Source organism: Macrotis lagotis, chromosome 2, assembly GCF_037893015.1.
Source record: "Macrotis lagotis isolate mMagLag1 chromosome 2, bilby.v1.9.chrom.fasta, whole genome shotgun sequence".
Taxonomy (NCBI): domain Eukaryota; kingdom Metazoa; phylum Chordata; class Mammalia; order Peramelemorphia; family Peramelidae; genus Macrotis; species Macrotis lagotis.
In genome coordinates this window covers 74,795,912-74,811,729 of record NC_133659.1, presented here as the reverse complement: position 1 = coordinate 74,811,729, position 15,818 = coordinate 74,795,912, and the positions used below count along the sequence as shown (strand labels likewise).

The 15,818-nt window shown below is 34.8% G+C and overlaps 1 protein-coding gene across 1 annotated transcript in view; it reads left to right on the top strand.

Annotated features, from left to right (window-relative positions):
- ACBD6 (acyl-CoA binding domain containing 6) overlaps positions 1-15,818 on the top strand; it is a 214,548-nt gene that overhangs the window by 129,511 nt on the left and 69,219 nt on the right. The window lies entirely within an intron of this gene.

Genomic DNA, 15,818 nt, shown 5'->3' with positions numbered 1-15,818 from the left:
TAGTTTGAGGCCCAAAAGTGCTATTCCTTCTTCATCCTTATTTCTTTTCATCATTTTACCTTTATATCTGGATCTTTTGTTTTGACAAATAATGTTTGTTATTATTTAATCAAGTTCTATAAAGTATTATTTCATTTGTTTGGTATAGTATTCAAAGTTAAAATTTTTATTATATTGGCATGATCTAGCCATGAGCACTAAATGTTCTTCTAGTTATTTAAAAAGTTCTTTATTTCCTTAAAGAGTACTTTATAATTGAATCTATACCATTGTTTACTTGGGCAATTGATCCCCAGATACTATATGCATTAGGTAGTTATCTGGAATGGGATTGTTATTTCTTTTTTTGCTTCTTATGGTTTGTTATTTATATAGAAGTGCTGTTGATTTTTGAGGATTTATTTTGTTGTCTGCAATTTTGTAGAAGCTATTAATTTTTTCAACATCTTTACTGAGTCAATTAATATTTTAAAGAAATGGACAATTTACCAAAGTAGTCCAAGCTACTCTTCTGTTTACTTTTGGTTCCAAATTATTGTGAATTTGTACTAAGGCACATAAATATGTATACACACACTCATGCTCTACAGTTTGTCATATGGCATAGACTGTGATCATATACTTGGTTTTCCCTATTTAAGTGGTGGTGATGATGAGCATTTAGGAGACATGTATTTCAGGACTTGAAGTTATCTGCCTAGTGCCCTCTACAAGGAATTCTCCAGCTTGAGCTTCTTTTATGACCTCAACAAAAATGACCACAAGGAAGACCAGCATTTTTGTGTGCTTGTTATGGGCATGGCCTTGTCCTGTGCCCTTTCCTGTTACTGTCTCCTGGGATCTTCACAACAACTCTGAGTAAGCAGCTGTTGATCATGACTAGAGGGGTGTGGAGGAAGGGTTGTTTCTGGCCAAAGACTGGCATCATTTTGAGCTCTGCTTGAGACAGAGTGCTTTAAGGCAAAACTTTGTTTTACTGAAAGTAGAAATGATGCAAAGGAAAAATACTTACAAGTAGACAGAGTTTCATATTTATAATTTGAGGTGAGCTGAATAATTCCAGATAGGACCCAGTGTAATCCATAAAATGAATACTGTTTTCTTTTTTTTTTTAACTTAGATTTTGTTTAATCCAATACTGAGAAGACACTTTCTTTTAAAGCTTTTCCCTGCAGTAGTCTTTACCACATTTACTTTTTACCATAAAACCCTTTAGCTAAATTTTATTAATAGGAAATAGATTTCCCCATTAAAACATTATCTAATATTTGACAAATTATATTAAAAATAGAATAGTTCTTTTTTTGCATATGGAAAACTGTTGGGCAAATAATTGAATTATAAATGGGAAAGATTCTTCATTTTTCAAACTTTTGAAATTTAATTACTTAAAATTCTCCTAGTGTATGTGTGTTCAAGAAACTTTGGAAAAACTTGTTTATTTAATGAATTAATTTTTTTATGAATAAAGAACTGAGAGAAAAAAAAGGATGGTAGAATAAGACCTACAGAAATGGGTTAGAAGAGAGCATTCAGGAGCAGCTAGGTGGCGCAGTTGAGAGAGCACCAGCCCTGAAGTCAGGAGGACCTGAGTTCAAATTAGACACTTAATAATTAACTAGCTATATGACCTTGGACAAGTCACTTAACCCCATTGCCTTAAATTTAAAAAACAAAAGAGAACATTCATACTCAGTTTTCCAGAAACCACCCTTATGAGGGACAGAGAATAAAGATGGAACAAGTAAATGTATCCGGCCCATAAAATAGATGATAGAATTCAGAGTAGAAATAAGGAGGATGAAGGAAAGAAAAATTTGGGAAGGGATAATGAAAATGAATGTTACTGAAACCAAGATATAGATAGATAGATGTAAAGAGATTTTGAACTACACATTCTGAACTACACACTTGAACTACACATTCAGAAAGAGTAGCTAGTAGATAATGAATTTGAGATGTCTAAAGACATCCTGTTGGAAATATCTAACAAATAGTTTGTGATGCAAGAGTGAAAGTCAGAAGACACTTGGGAGCACAGGAGAGACATTTTTGCCGTAACATAATGTTCATGGCTGAAAATCTGTGTATTAGACAAAATTGCCTAAAGGCTGGGGGAGGAGGGGAATAAGTGTTTACATGCAGGATGGCACTAAGCTCTTTACAAATATCTCATTTGATCCTCTCAACTACCCTGTAAAGGTGTTTTTAACCCCTATTTTACAGTTAAAGAAACTGGTTAAGTGACATGAACATTGTTACACAATCAGTGAGTGTTTGAAGCCCATTTTGACCTAAGGCCTTTCTGACTTCAAACTCCTCCACATCCTCACCGATGTGTCTCTATAATTTAAAAAAAAAAAAAACTTCTGTAAAAAAAAAACCTCAGGGTGTTTGGGGAAAAAATGACATTAAAGGGATAGTACTCACAAACTTCATCAGTGACACAGAAAAAATAGAAACCTAATTTTAAGTTAGTACATTTTTAAAGAAGTTAAGTGGTTGAAAAATTTATAAATACTACATGTATTGGTGTCAGTATCCATGGCCATTCTGGACCTGCAGTCTGGCAAAGTCAGTACTAGAGGTAAGAGAGCAAGTCAGGGATGTATGAAGTGAAGTCAGCCAGTCACAGATCGTACTGAACCAAAAGTGGGAAGATAGCAGCTTATGAGTTATGAAATAGTTTAGTTTTCTGCATTCTCACTTTTTTCTCCTAGAAGAAATTACACAAAAGTAAATTTGAAGTTCTTTGTAGGGTCAAAATATTTCATATATCAATTACAATGTAACAGATTCACTTTTGGAGACAAACTTTATAGAGGAACTGCCTGCATGTAGAGATGATAAAACCATGTGAGCTAGTGAAAGCACTAGAGAATCAAATCTAGCTTTAATTTTACCCAGAGTTGTTGGTTATAGATATGTACGATGATCCAGCAAAGCAATTGTCAGACAAGTAGGAGGAAAACTAAAAGTAGTATCCAGAAATCTCAGAGAATATCTTTGGAGAAAACAGCTTGAATTAAGTGACAGAAGTTAGATTTACAAATGATTAAAAAGTGAGAGAAGAGGGAGTGTAAACATGTATAAACAACTTTTTCTAAGTGTTGGCTATGGAGAAAAGATATGACAGTTGCTTGAGGGGCATGATAAAAGAAGAGGAGAATCTAAAGACTTAAACTTTGGGAAAGAGGAGACAGGATGATCCTTGATAATAACTACATGATTTATGTAGAAAACTCCAGAGAATTTGTGAAAAAACTTAATTCCAATAGTAGCAGTATACCAAGTAAATCCACAAAAATTGTCAGCAATTCTATAGAGGAACAATAAAAAATGGGTTAGAGTTAGAAGGGGAAGTTCCCTAAAGGATAACTAAAAACATAAAATATCTAGAAGTTAATCTCCCAAGATAGATAAAGAAACTATTCATTAAGAATGATTATGTGCTCGGCTGGGGATGGAGATGAAAAGAAACAAAATAATTCCTGCTCCCAAGAGGCTTATATTCTAGGGGAAAACAAAACCTGAAGAGGATCTGGCAAGGGGGTAGAGATGGGGAGACCTAAGGGGATAAAGGCTGGAGCAGTCTGGTGAGCTGTCAGTGAGGGAAACATATGTGAACTCCTTATGAAAAAAACTCCTTTCTCCCCTAGGAGAATGGGCCTTGGGGCACGGGCAGTTGAGCAGGGTTGCTAGTGAAGAGAATGAGTTGAACTAGGACATATCCAAGGCTTATATAACAATTAGACTATGCATTCTGAAAATCAGTTTGAAATTAGACTAAAAAACGGTCAAAACCTTCATATTTTAAACCAGAGATTTTACTGCTAGACATATTCTCCTGGAGGGTCGTAGTCAGATAGATCCCCTGAATTCTAAAATATTCATAGCAACATTTTTTTACATGTGAAAAAAAGAATTGAAAACAAATTAGATGACCTTAATAATAATGATGATGATGATGATTATGTTTGCCCTTCATTTTCGAAGAAGACCGTGACATCAGAGAGGTGTTGCCATGACAAGCACATGAATTAGATTTGCGTGAGGGGTTGCTGTGCTAAATTACCAGTCTCACCTTCTTATATGGAGCCGGTGGCCAGATGTGGATCAGGATGACTGGAGATAGCTCTGGATGGGAGGTAGTCAAGATTAAGTGACTTGCCCAAGTTCACACAGCAAGTAAGAGTCAAGTTTCTGAGGTTGGATTAGAACTCCCATCCTCCTCATCCAAAGCCAGTGCTTTTTCATCTGTACCTTCTCTGAACGATGACGATGATGATGATGATGATGATGATGATATCAATAACAATGATGTAATGTCTGCTTTTTTTCAGTCATGTTGGACTCTTTGTGACCCCATTTGGGGTTGGGTTTTTTTAGGGGGGGCAAAGATACTGAAGTAATTTACCCATTCTTTCTCCAGCTTATTTCACAGTGAAGAAACTGAGACAAACAGGATCAAGTGACTTATTCAGGATCATAGAGCTTGTAAATGTCTGAGGTAGGGTTTGAATGATGATTCTTCCTGATTGCAAGCCCAACATGCTATCCATTGTGCCATGTTGCTGCCCTGTTAATAAGAATAGCTTAACATTTATGTTGGCACCTTCCATAGGCTATCTCATTTGAGTCTCACAGCAATCCTAGGAGAATTGTTTTAATTACCCCCATTTTATAGACAAGGACACTGAGACAATGGTTAAATGATTTGCCAAGGGTTAAACAGGGAGTTAAGTTTTTGAAGCAGGACTTTGAAGTTAGGTTTTCCTGTCTTTACTAGTTAGTTGTCTCTACCTGCTATCATCTGGGAAATGATTGCAATAAGTTATGTTGTAGGAATGTAATGGAATATTATTGTGTTGTAAAAAATAACAAATATGAAGAATTCACAGAAGCATGAGTAGATATATGAACTAATTCAAAGAGTGAAATAAGCAGAACCAGGGAAAATATGCACAGTAGCTATAATTGTTATTTGTCCTTCTTTTTTTTTTTGCAAGGCAATGGGGTTAAGTGGCTTGCCCAAGGCCACACAGCTAAGTAATTATTAAGTGTCTGAGCCCGGATTTGAACTCAGGTACTCCTGACCCCAGGGCCAGTGCTCTATCCCTTGCACCATTGTCTTTCATTTTCAAGGAGGATCAGTGACAGCGTGGTTGATTCCTTGACTTGTGCTTGAATTGAATTTAAGTGAGGCAGAGTTGCACAGTCATCAGCCTCACTGCCTTTCTAAGTCGTGGACATCCAACGACAAGACAATGCAGGGCAACTGACCAGATGACTGGCGTCTTTGATGTCTGCCCCTGCACGTTCCTGTTTCAGCTGCCTTCATGGCCATTGAAACAAATTATTCTCATTGCCCATTCCACCAGAGAAAGTCTTCACATGCTTGAGGCAGGCATACCCCTAACTCACTAACAGATTTATGGCATATTGGTCACCCTCAACCTGGTTTAGCCTTTATGAGGAGATGGTTTTACCAAAATGGGACTTCTGCGCATGCTATAATAAAAATAAAGAGGGGTGGCTAGGTGGCGCAGTGGATAAAGCACCGGCCCTGGGGTCAGGAGTACCTGGGTTCAAATCCGGGCTCAGACACTTAATAATTACCTAGCTGTGTGGCCTTGGGCAAGCCATTTAACTCCATTTGCCTCGCAAAATCCTAATAAATAAATAAATAAAAATAAAGAACAGTAAATGAAAAGAACAATAAGACTAAAGTCAAGTGCTAGAAAAGTGTAATAGAAATGAAATAATTCAAATTATTCTCTCCAGTGTTACCAAGGATATTTTAATTTCCAAATCTGATGACTTTTTTCTTTTTTTTTTTTAAATATTCTTCATTCTTTACTTCTCTGTAGTATTGGACACCTTTGAACAGGTGTCCAATTCTGGATATTCTTCCTCTGGAATTTCATGAAACTAATTTTAATTCTCCTCTTTGTCTAACTACTCCTTTGCTGTAATCTCTCCTTCTGGTGGTCCACTTAAGCACAGGAATTCTGAGCTGTTGTAGTTCTTAAATTGATCAGGTGTCCTTGATAAATTCAACACCAGTAAAGTGAGTTCCATGAGTAGAGCCTACCACCACATGGCCTAAGGCATGCATCAACTCAGGTTCTTGCCAGGCAGCAGTGGGATTAAACCTGTGGCATCTCCCATTGTACTTCCGGACTGAGACTGTCTCAAAAACAAACAAAATCACAATTTCCATTTTTCTTTTGAGAACCATTTGTTCTCTCTTTTGAACATTTATCTATTGGGGAATAGCTTTTGGCTTTATATATTGGTTTTAGTTCCACGTGTATACATATGCATTTATATGTGTGTATACACACACACACATACATACATATATAGGTGTGTATATATAGAGGGAAACAGATCTTGATTAGGAGAGGTATTTGATAAAATGATTTATTTTCTGACTAACAGCTTCCCTTCTAGTTGTTCAAGCAAAATGTCTTCAATTAAATGTAATCAATGTTATCCATTTTATGTTTCAATGTTGCTTCTCTCCTTTGGTAAAAACGAAAAAATAAAACACCACCCACAGCACCTCAGCTGGTTCTCTTCTAATTTTTTAGTGGTATGACCTTTAATAATCAAACTATATGTCCATCTTGAGCTTATTGTGGTTTTTAATATAAGATATTGATTTCAACCCAATTTCTGCCAGACTTCCTTCTAGTCTTTATATCTAATCTTATCATTAAGGGAGCTCTTGCCCCTAGTACTTTATGTTCAAGTTTATTGAACACTGAGTTAGTTATGAGTTCATTTTTTCTGTCTTTCTGATTCTTCTTTATCTTAAATGTCCTACTGGACACCATTTCATTAATGTAAGGAACTCTGAGATAAAGAAGGTATCTCTACTAATACAAGTTGGCACTTTGTTTCCTTCTTATTAGTGATTTGCCCAGGGTCACATAACCAGCATCTGTCAGAGATGAAAATTGAACCCAGGTCTTCCTTGCTTTAAGACCCTTTTTCCATCCATCACATCATATTTTTTTTAAACATTTTTTAACATTGCTGTTTTTTTTAACCAGTAAGTTATCTTTGTGATTATTGCATTAGTGTATAATTCAAGGTCTGGAAATGTTATTCCCCTTTCATTTTTCTACTTTAAAAAATTTCATTTTCCTTGACATTTTAGAAATGTCTCCAAAATAAATTTCATTATTTTAATCTAGCTCTGTAAAGTATCTGCTTGTTAGTTTGATTGCTATAATACCAAATCTATATAAATTAATTTAGATAGTATGGTGTTTTTTACTGAACTGGTGTGATCCAACTGTGAGCACTGAATATGGTTCCAATATTTCTTATTTATTTCTTTAAAGAGAGTTTTTTAAGTATATCATATAAGTCCTTAGTATGCCATGGTAAATAACCCCTAGATAATGTGTGAATTTTATAGTTATTATTAATAGGACTCTTCTTTTTATTATTTCATTATTGATTTATGAGTTTAATTTTTATGCTTTATATTTTGGTAAAATAGAAATACTTTTTAAAAAGTAGCACAAATCTGGAAAGTGTGTATCCTTCATTACCCAGATTATGATAGAGAAATGTAATGACACTAAGAGAAGTTATGAATATAAGTAACTCAGAGAAACTTGGATTGGTACAAACTTTTATGAAGCAAAAAAGTAGAAATAAGAAAACATATATAATGACAGCTCTAGTAAATGAAAACAGTACTAAGAGGTAGATGAAGAACTATTAAAATTCCAATGATCAATGATAAAAGCCAAAAGATCATAAATTTAGAGCTCGAAAAGACATTAAAGGTCAAGTCCAATCCCCTCATTTTACAGATGAGGAAACTGAAACCCAGAGAGATAGCATGACATTTCCTTCTTATTAGAGAGGCAGGGGCTTGTCAATGTGAATGGTTCATATGCTGTCTTGGTTGTTCTATCACTTGGTTTTACATTGGAAAAGGAATGCAGCGGGTTAATGTCAGGAAATAATTGGTATTTAAAAAAACCCCAAAGCACAAATAATCTTCTTTTTAAAAAATAGTATTTAACCAATTTGAATTGGTGGAAGTGGAAATAAAAAAGGAGAAGATAGGTAGAAGAAGAATTCATTTTCTATGTAATTGTTAAGTGAATGCCATTCAAATATATGTCCTCATTATCAATGCTTTTAGGATTGTCAGCAAGAGTTTTTAAAAGTCTTATTATTTGTGGGTTAATACAAAGAACAACAAAAACATGGTCCTGCCTACAAGGAACTCATATTCAAACAAGAAATTAACTAATCAAATAACTCTTTTTAAAATAATTATAAATTTTTTCATTTCATTCTAACTGAAAAAACTTCTGTGATCCCTCTAGAAGCAATAAAAAGAATTCAAATTTCGTTAAACAAATAGGGATTTTTGGGGATGTGACAAATAGTAACTGAAGGTATGTATGGTTCCCTTGATACTCTTTGTGACTTTTGAGCATTCTATAACTATGGCCAAATAACTGAAATTGCACCAAAAATGTGGGCATTTGTATTTAAAAGGAACAAAAGTAATGCAATATGATTAATATATTCAATAAGATCTTATTCTTCTGTGTTATTTTTGATATCAGTATATATCCTATTGACCCTATATCTAATCTATCCCAGTAACTAATCTATTTTATTCTTATTTCTTAAGAATGTCATTGATATCAGAAAACAGATTTAATGTGCATACCTATTCTTTGTGGACTTAGATATAGCCTTTTCAGTGATAATCTAATTTCTCTGTTATCCAGTTCAGTGAACAATATGAAGAGCTTATTTTAGATATTTAATAATAATAGTTTATGACCAATAACTAATATTATTTTTACTAGATTATTATGAGCTTTGTCTTAATATCATTAGATTTTTAAATATTTAAATTATCTTCATTCTTTTTAAAGTCTATTTTGATGATTAATTTAATGAAACTTAAAAGGAGCATCAAACCAAAGATGCAAAATGGCAAGTACTTAGAAGAGTATGTTTGGGAAGCTCATGTAAAGAAAGAAGGTCCAATTAATAAAAATAAATAAAAAGAAGTAAATGAGGCAATCAAAGTCAGGGAAATTGGTATTGGCAGGTTCTGAATGATGTTCTTGGATGAGCAATCTTTCAAAATCCTTCCATGTACATTGCTGCTGTTCCTTTATTATTAAAATAACATGATCCATGAGGAGCTTGGGGTGACTCTGGGCCTAGCTAATTCTAATTAATCCAGTCGGAGAGAGCAGTAGGGTAAGTGGAATAGTCTATCGGATTGAAATTCATAACTTAATTGAGGTCAAAGTCCTGGGCTGGGAGAACAAAAGTCTTTCTCTAAGACCAGGCAGATCAATAGTAATAAATATCTGGCCTGGATACAAGTAGCTTCTAGTGACAGATTATCTGACACTGGCCTGAGGGCTTGGTTCCTTTAAGGGCAAAGTCCTGAAGCATGTTCAGTCTGCCATAGTTCTTTCTGATGTTTCTTCATCCCTAGTGACACTTGGGAAGAAGATGCTGCCACTAATCTGAATGGCTTTTGAAAGCCTTGGGAAAAGGCCTTATGTGGAATATCCCAAGTGACTTTTAGTTTTTAATATAGAAATGAAAATTCTCTGTAGGGACAAGTCTCTTATAGGATTCCTTGTCACTCTGAGATCATAAGAACTTGCAAAATTTTGTGATTATTCAAACCTAAGTTATGCATTTGTATAGGAATTGCTTTGTGATAAGAGGATTATCTTGATACCATTACTTTGATTACATGGTAAAGACACTGACATGTTTATTAATAGTTGTAGTTGTTCTAACTATAAAAAATCAAATATGTTAAATATAATTAAAGATTGTCTATTTTTAAAAAGGGAGGGGAGGGGTCACTCTTAACTCTTTCTGTTCAGTCATGCCTACAAACTTCTATCTTTGAGATTATTTTATCTAAACCTTTCCATTTACAAATTAGTAAATTGTGTTCCAGAAAGGTTATTTGGTTTGACCAGAGTCACAGAATTGTGCCAAAAATAGAGGCTTTCTGACTCCAAATTCATTACTCTTTCTACTATATCATACTGCACAGTGTAATTTTTCTGTCCACTTTTTAATGTTAAGCTAAAGCTAGGGACAGAATTTAACATCCCATATCTTTTGAGTTATAACTGTGATGTTACTTGAACTCAAGCACCCCCTGACCTAAAGGCCTGAAAAGGGGTCTTGTAGATATAAGAGCAGACTGAAAGATTCATTGTACATGTTCCATTCCCACAACTCTCCTAGTCCAAGCCATGAAATACTTCCTTGTGAATAGTTTATTCCCTTCCTATTATATTTTAGATAACACTACCAGATCAGGTTTCCTGATTTTTAAAAACGTTGCATCATCACATAATTTCTTTGCTCAAAAGCATGTAGTGTCCCTCTGTTATTGACTCAGTTGTGGCCACCATATTGCCTATTCAAACTTTATCTTCTATTCCTTGGTATAGATCTTTATTCCAAATTATTCACACTCTTCATTGATATAATAAACCAAGTGAAGATACTAAGGATCTGTGATTTTGTCTAATTCCAAACCCAGCGCTCTATCCACTCTGTAGTACTCTGATGCTTATAAAAGACATGCTAGTTCCTGTTTCTGTATTTTTTATCCTCTTTTTCCCTCTTTCTGAAGGAACTTTTCTTCCTTCTTTCCAAAAATTCAAATCCTTCCCAACTCAAGTTCCAATCCTTCTAGAAAACCTTCTACAATTATTTTAATGGACATTGATTTTTTCCCTTATTCTACACATTTTCAAATTTCAAAATTGGAACAATACCATTTATACTTTGTACAAAATAGTTTGGAAATAAAATATAATTATCTATAGCTTTTAGTCACAGCAGAGGCATCCAGAGGCATCATGCAGAAATTAAATTAATGAGAGTATTTATCCTGGAGAAGAGAAAATTTAGAGCAGCTATGTATTCAAGCATCTGAGGAGGCTCTGTTAAGTATTAGATGTGTTTTGTTCTGCTCCAAAGGACAGAACTAGAGGAAAACAGTAGAGATTGAAGCAGAAATACACTCTAGCAAATATAAGGAAAACATTCCTAGTGATTAGACATGTATTATAGTAAGAAGGGTTTGTTTGGTTAAAAAGTAAATTTGCTATCTCTGAAAGTCTTCAAAGGGAATTGCTCATCTGTGGTATAATAGTGAGAATTCCTGGTGGATTTGGTGAAATCAAGGATCAAAGCTGGATGAGGTGACTTTCAAGAGCTCTTCCAACTCCAAGATCCTGGAAAGTTGTGCAGTTGTAACATAATGGGAAAAGAACTAGACTAAACCAGAAGACCTGGACTTACATTTCAGTTATGCCACTAGTTGTGGGACATTCAGCTTGGGGGAGGGGAGGTTGGACAGTAGTTCGAGAACTGAGTTTGGAAGCCAAGAGGACCTGAGTTCAAATCCTACCTCAATCACTTACTAAGCTTATAAGCAAGTCACTTTGTCTCCCTGAGCCCCAGCTTCCTCATCTGTAAACTGGAGATAACAGTAGCACCTATATCACAATTATTGTAACGAGATAAAGTCCTATATTTCATTAGTATCAGCTTTTGAATGAGGCAATTCTCTCTTACTACCACAGGATTGGCACCTCTCTCTGCAGACCTAGAGCAATAGGTGCAAATTGTATTCTTCTCCATGCCACCCCCCATTTTTGTACGGTACTTAGCACCGGCCATTCTTAACACTTAGCTGCTGTGGTTTTCTAGCCCCTGGCCTAGAGTGTGGAGAGACTAAGACTAAGAGGCTTGGTGCCCTGGCACAGATGAGGGATTAGTCCTAAGTAAAACATGCCCTGAGGATTGATGGATGAAAGACTGGACTTGAACCTTGTCTTTCCCTAGTTCTTCATCTACCATGCCAAGATACTGGAGAAGAATGAACCTTAGCAGAGGCAGCTGGTGGTACAGCAGGTAGAGCACTGGACCTGGAGACCTCAATTCAGATCTATCCCCCCAACACTTAGTATCTTCATGACCCTGGGCAAGTCACTTAACTTCTGTTTGCCTTAGTTTCCTCCACTGTAAAATGAAGATCATAATAGCACCTATCTCAATAGGGTTGTTGTGTGGAACAAATAAGCTATTTGTAGCCCATAAGTTCTGTGGGATACTTTATAGATCTTCTCCTGCTGACCCCACTTATTTAGTAGCTAATTCATAGCATTTTGTAGTGCTTTAGGGTGCTTCCTTCCATCCATTTTATTATTTTTTTAGTTTTTTTGTAAGGCAATGGAGTTAAGTGGGTTGCCCAAGCCCACACAGCTAAGTGTCTGAGGCCGGATTTGAACTCAGGTACTCCTAACTCCAGGGCCAGTGCTCTATCCACTGAACCACCTAGTGGCCCCCTCCATCCATTTTAAATGTGTATCTTTGCAGCTTTTCTCCAGTGTTCCTGGTCCTGTTCTTTGGGATCAAACAGAATAACCTAATCTCTCTTCTGTGGTGGACAGTCTTTCAAATACTTGGAAAAAAGTGATCTTGTTTCATCTCTACAAATTTTTGCTTCTCCAGGTTTAATATCCATAATTTCTCCAACCTAGCTTTTTTGTAGCTTGATCTTGAAACCCTTTACTGTCCTGGTAGAACTTCTTCTGTTAGTACCTTTAAATTGTCTAATATGTAAGATGATGTAGCCTCAACAAAAACTGTAAGGTAGCTAATTTTTAAACATTAGAAACTAAAACCGTGAATAATATCTACTTATAATGGAAATGGAGAAGCATTGCTATTCTAAATTATCTAATTTTTATTTGGAACAAGACTATAAAACATCCTCAATGGAAATGAAAAATCCGAGTTCTACATTAAATATGTAGTTTCCTGGACTTCAGACAGTTAAAAATTGTGGTGTTAGTGATATTGTATCGTTTCTGTTCTGTCTTGACTCTAAGTCTTGCCAGCCAGACCTGGGTTGTAATTCTACTTCTGACACATAACAAGAATGGCTGGATGACCTTGAGGCATTTAACCTTTTAATGCACCTAATAGGGATACTGAAGTAGTTTGCCATTTTCTTCTCCAGCTCATTTTGCATATGAAGGAATTGAGGCAAAGTGACTCAGCACTCCACTACCTAGCTGCCCCCCCCACACACACAACAACCAAACTAGATCAAAATTAGAGTGATGATAATATCCTCTTGAGCTGTGGATACTGCAGTTTGTTTTTTTCACCAAAGCCTAAGATCAGTCAGCTTTTTTTGGTTTTGATACTGCAGTTTTGCTTCCTTTTGAGTTTATCATTAAAGGATTTAGGAACTTAAAAAAAAGTCTTGGTCATTTGTTTGAGGCATTAAAAGGTTTAACACCTCAAGGTCATTCAGCCATTCTTGTATGTGTCAAAAGTAGGATTACAATCTAGGTCTGGCTTTATAACTGTTAAACCACTGCCTTCTTGCCAGGAAGTTTTTATGCAGACTCTTTGTCTACCCATGCCTTTGCCAAACCTTTTGAATCTGATGTCCTGATTCTGCCATTTATGACCTTGAGCAGATCCCTTTATCATTCTGAACCAGTGACCTTGTCTCTAAAATTAAGGGGTTGAAGTAGATGACCTCTAAATTCCCTTCCATCTTTCAATCTCTTATCTGATGAAACAAAAGGTAGAAATATAAAATTTACACTAGTAAATTTCAGCTTGAATTTTTAATTCAAACTAAGTTCATTTCAAGTAAAAAACATTTTTTTAAAATCTGCTGTGAGCAAAAAATATTAGGTGTGTAGGAATATAAAGACTGAAATATAGATAAGTATTTGTATTGTAGTATAAATAATTGTAGAAGGAATTTCTTTCAGACAGTTTTGACTAGATAGTCATCATTGAGGTCACTTAAAACTGTGAAATACTATGATTCTATAATAGATTTATTTTCTGTCATTAAGATATTTATTTTAATGGCTAAAAATACAAGTCTACAAAAATTTTTTTCAACTTAGGGCAAAAATACTAACATATCAAAGGGGGAATAAATTTGCCTTATTATTTGAGGAATTTCATGGTGATAGGAAGAGATTCTCATTTTAAAAATATTTGGAGAAATTGTTGCTTTCCTAATCCTCTGCCATCAGTACATTCTGACACCTGGTTAGTATCATGCTTATTTGCTTCATGTAGAATTGTTTAAATGCGGCAGACCTAGATAAATGTGCTGTAACTAATACATCAAGTAGTTGTTCTTAAGCAGTTTCATACTAAGGATATCATATCAAAGATAAATTAGATGTGCTCTTAAATGAAAGGTTTATATTATGAAACCACAATGCCTGTGCTGAAGTGACTTATTACTTGTGACAAATATCTTGGCAGTAGGTTGGTTTTATTTTATTTGGCTGTTGGTGATCTTTGAAGTATAAAGTCCTTTTTTACACCTTGCTTTAGTTCCTTTTTACTTTTAGAAATATATTTTCTTATATTTAATAAATTTTTAAAATAATAATAATCAAAAAGATACCCAGAGTCCAAAAGAAGATTTTTTTTTTTTAACTCCCCAAACCCGAAAATTTACCCTCACTCATTAGCCTGGTCCAAATTCCATTTTACTATAGCCAGGCTACATTATCAGACCTAAGGACACAGCATTGGCTTACACTAAAATGCACCCCTGCCATGGAGATCCCAGCTCAACCATTAAATCCATAGCCCTTCAGGAACAAAATCTTGCCAGGGGCCACTAACCAAGTATACTACAAATCAAGTAAATCCCCCCCCCAAAAAAAAAATCATAAACAAGGTATCTGACAAAACAAAACAAAAATTCAAAAAATTAAAAGGAATAAAGGACACTATGTTATGTTGAAAGGAATCACATACAACAAACTAACATCAGCAATAAACTTTTATGTTCTGATTGCCTTAGCATCTAGATTCATAAAGTAAATAGCTAAGCTACAAGAAGATATAGAAAGCAGCATAATAGTGCCAAGAGACTTCAATATTCCTTTATCAGTTTTGGATAAGTAACAGAAAAATTAACAAAAAGAAATATATGAGACTGAATACATTTCTAGAGAAGTTAAAAGATTTATGGCATCTTCCAGATGGGACAGCTAAAGAATATATTTCATTGTATATCATGGAACTTTAACAAAAATTGACCATATAATAGGAAACAGTAATTACAAATAATATAGAAAGGCAGAAATAGTTAATATATCCTTTACAGACCATAACTCATTAAAAAATAGTCATTGATTAAGAGAACACAAATAAGACATGCCCAAATGGAAGCTTACTAATGAATTCTTAAATGATGAGTGACTCAAAGATAAACTAATAGATGCAATTAATAACAATGTAAATGAAAATTGTAATGAGGAAACAACAAACCAGAATCTCTGGGATGCAGCTGAATTAATCCTCAGGGGAAATAATCACATTCTTACAAACATACATTAATAAAATAGAAAAAAGAAATGATTAATGAACTGATATGTATTTTAAAAATAAAGTCCCAACAATGTGAAAAAAATATCCTGAATGGTTAATAATAAAGAGATATATAGATAAAAATAGCTTTGATAGTCACCTTATTCTCTGCAAATTGGCAAAAATAACAAAAAATGTTGGGTGCGATGGTGGAAGATGGTGGCTTATTACTACATTGCTTGTGAAGTTGTGAAATGGTACAGCCATTCTGCAAAGCAGATGGAAATTATGCAAATAAAATGACTAAAACTCTTATACCCTTTGAGACTACATTACTGGCCTTATACTCCAAGGAAGCCAGCAATAAGAAAGTCCCCAAGTAGTCTATTCCATGTATAGCAGCT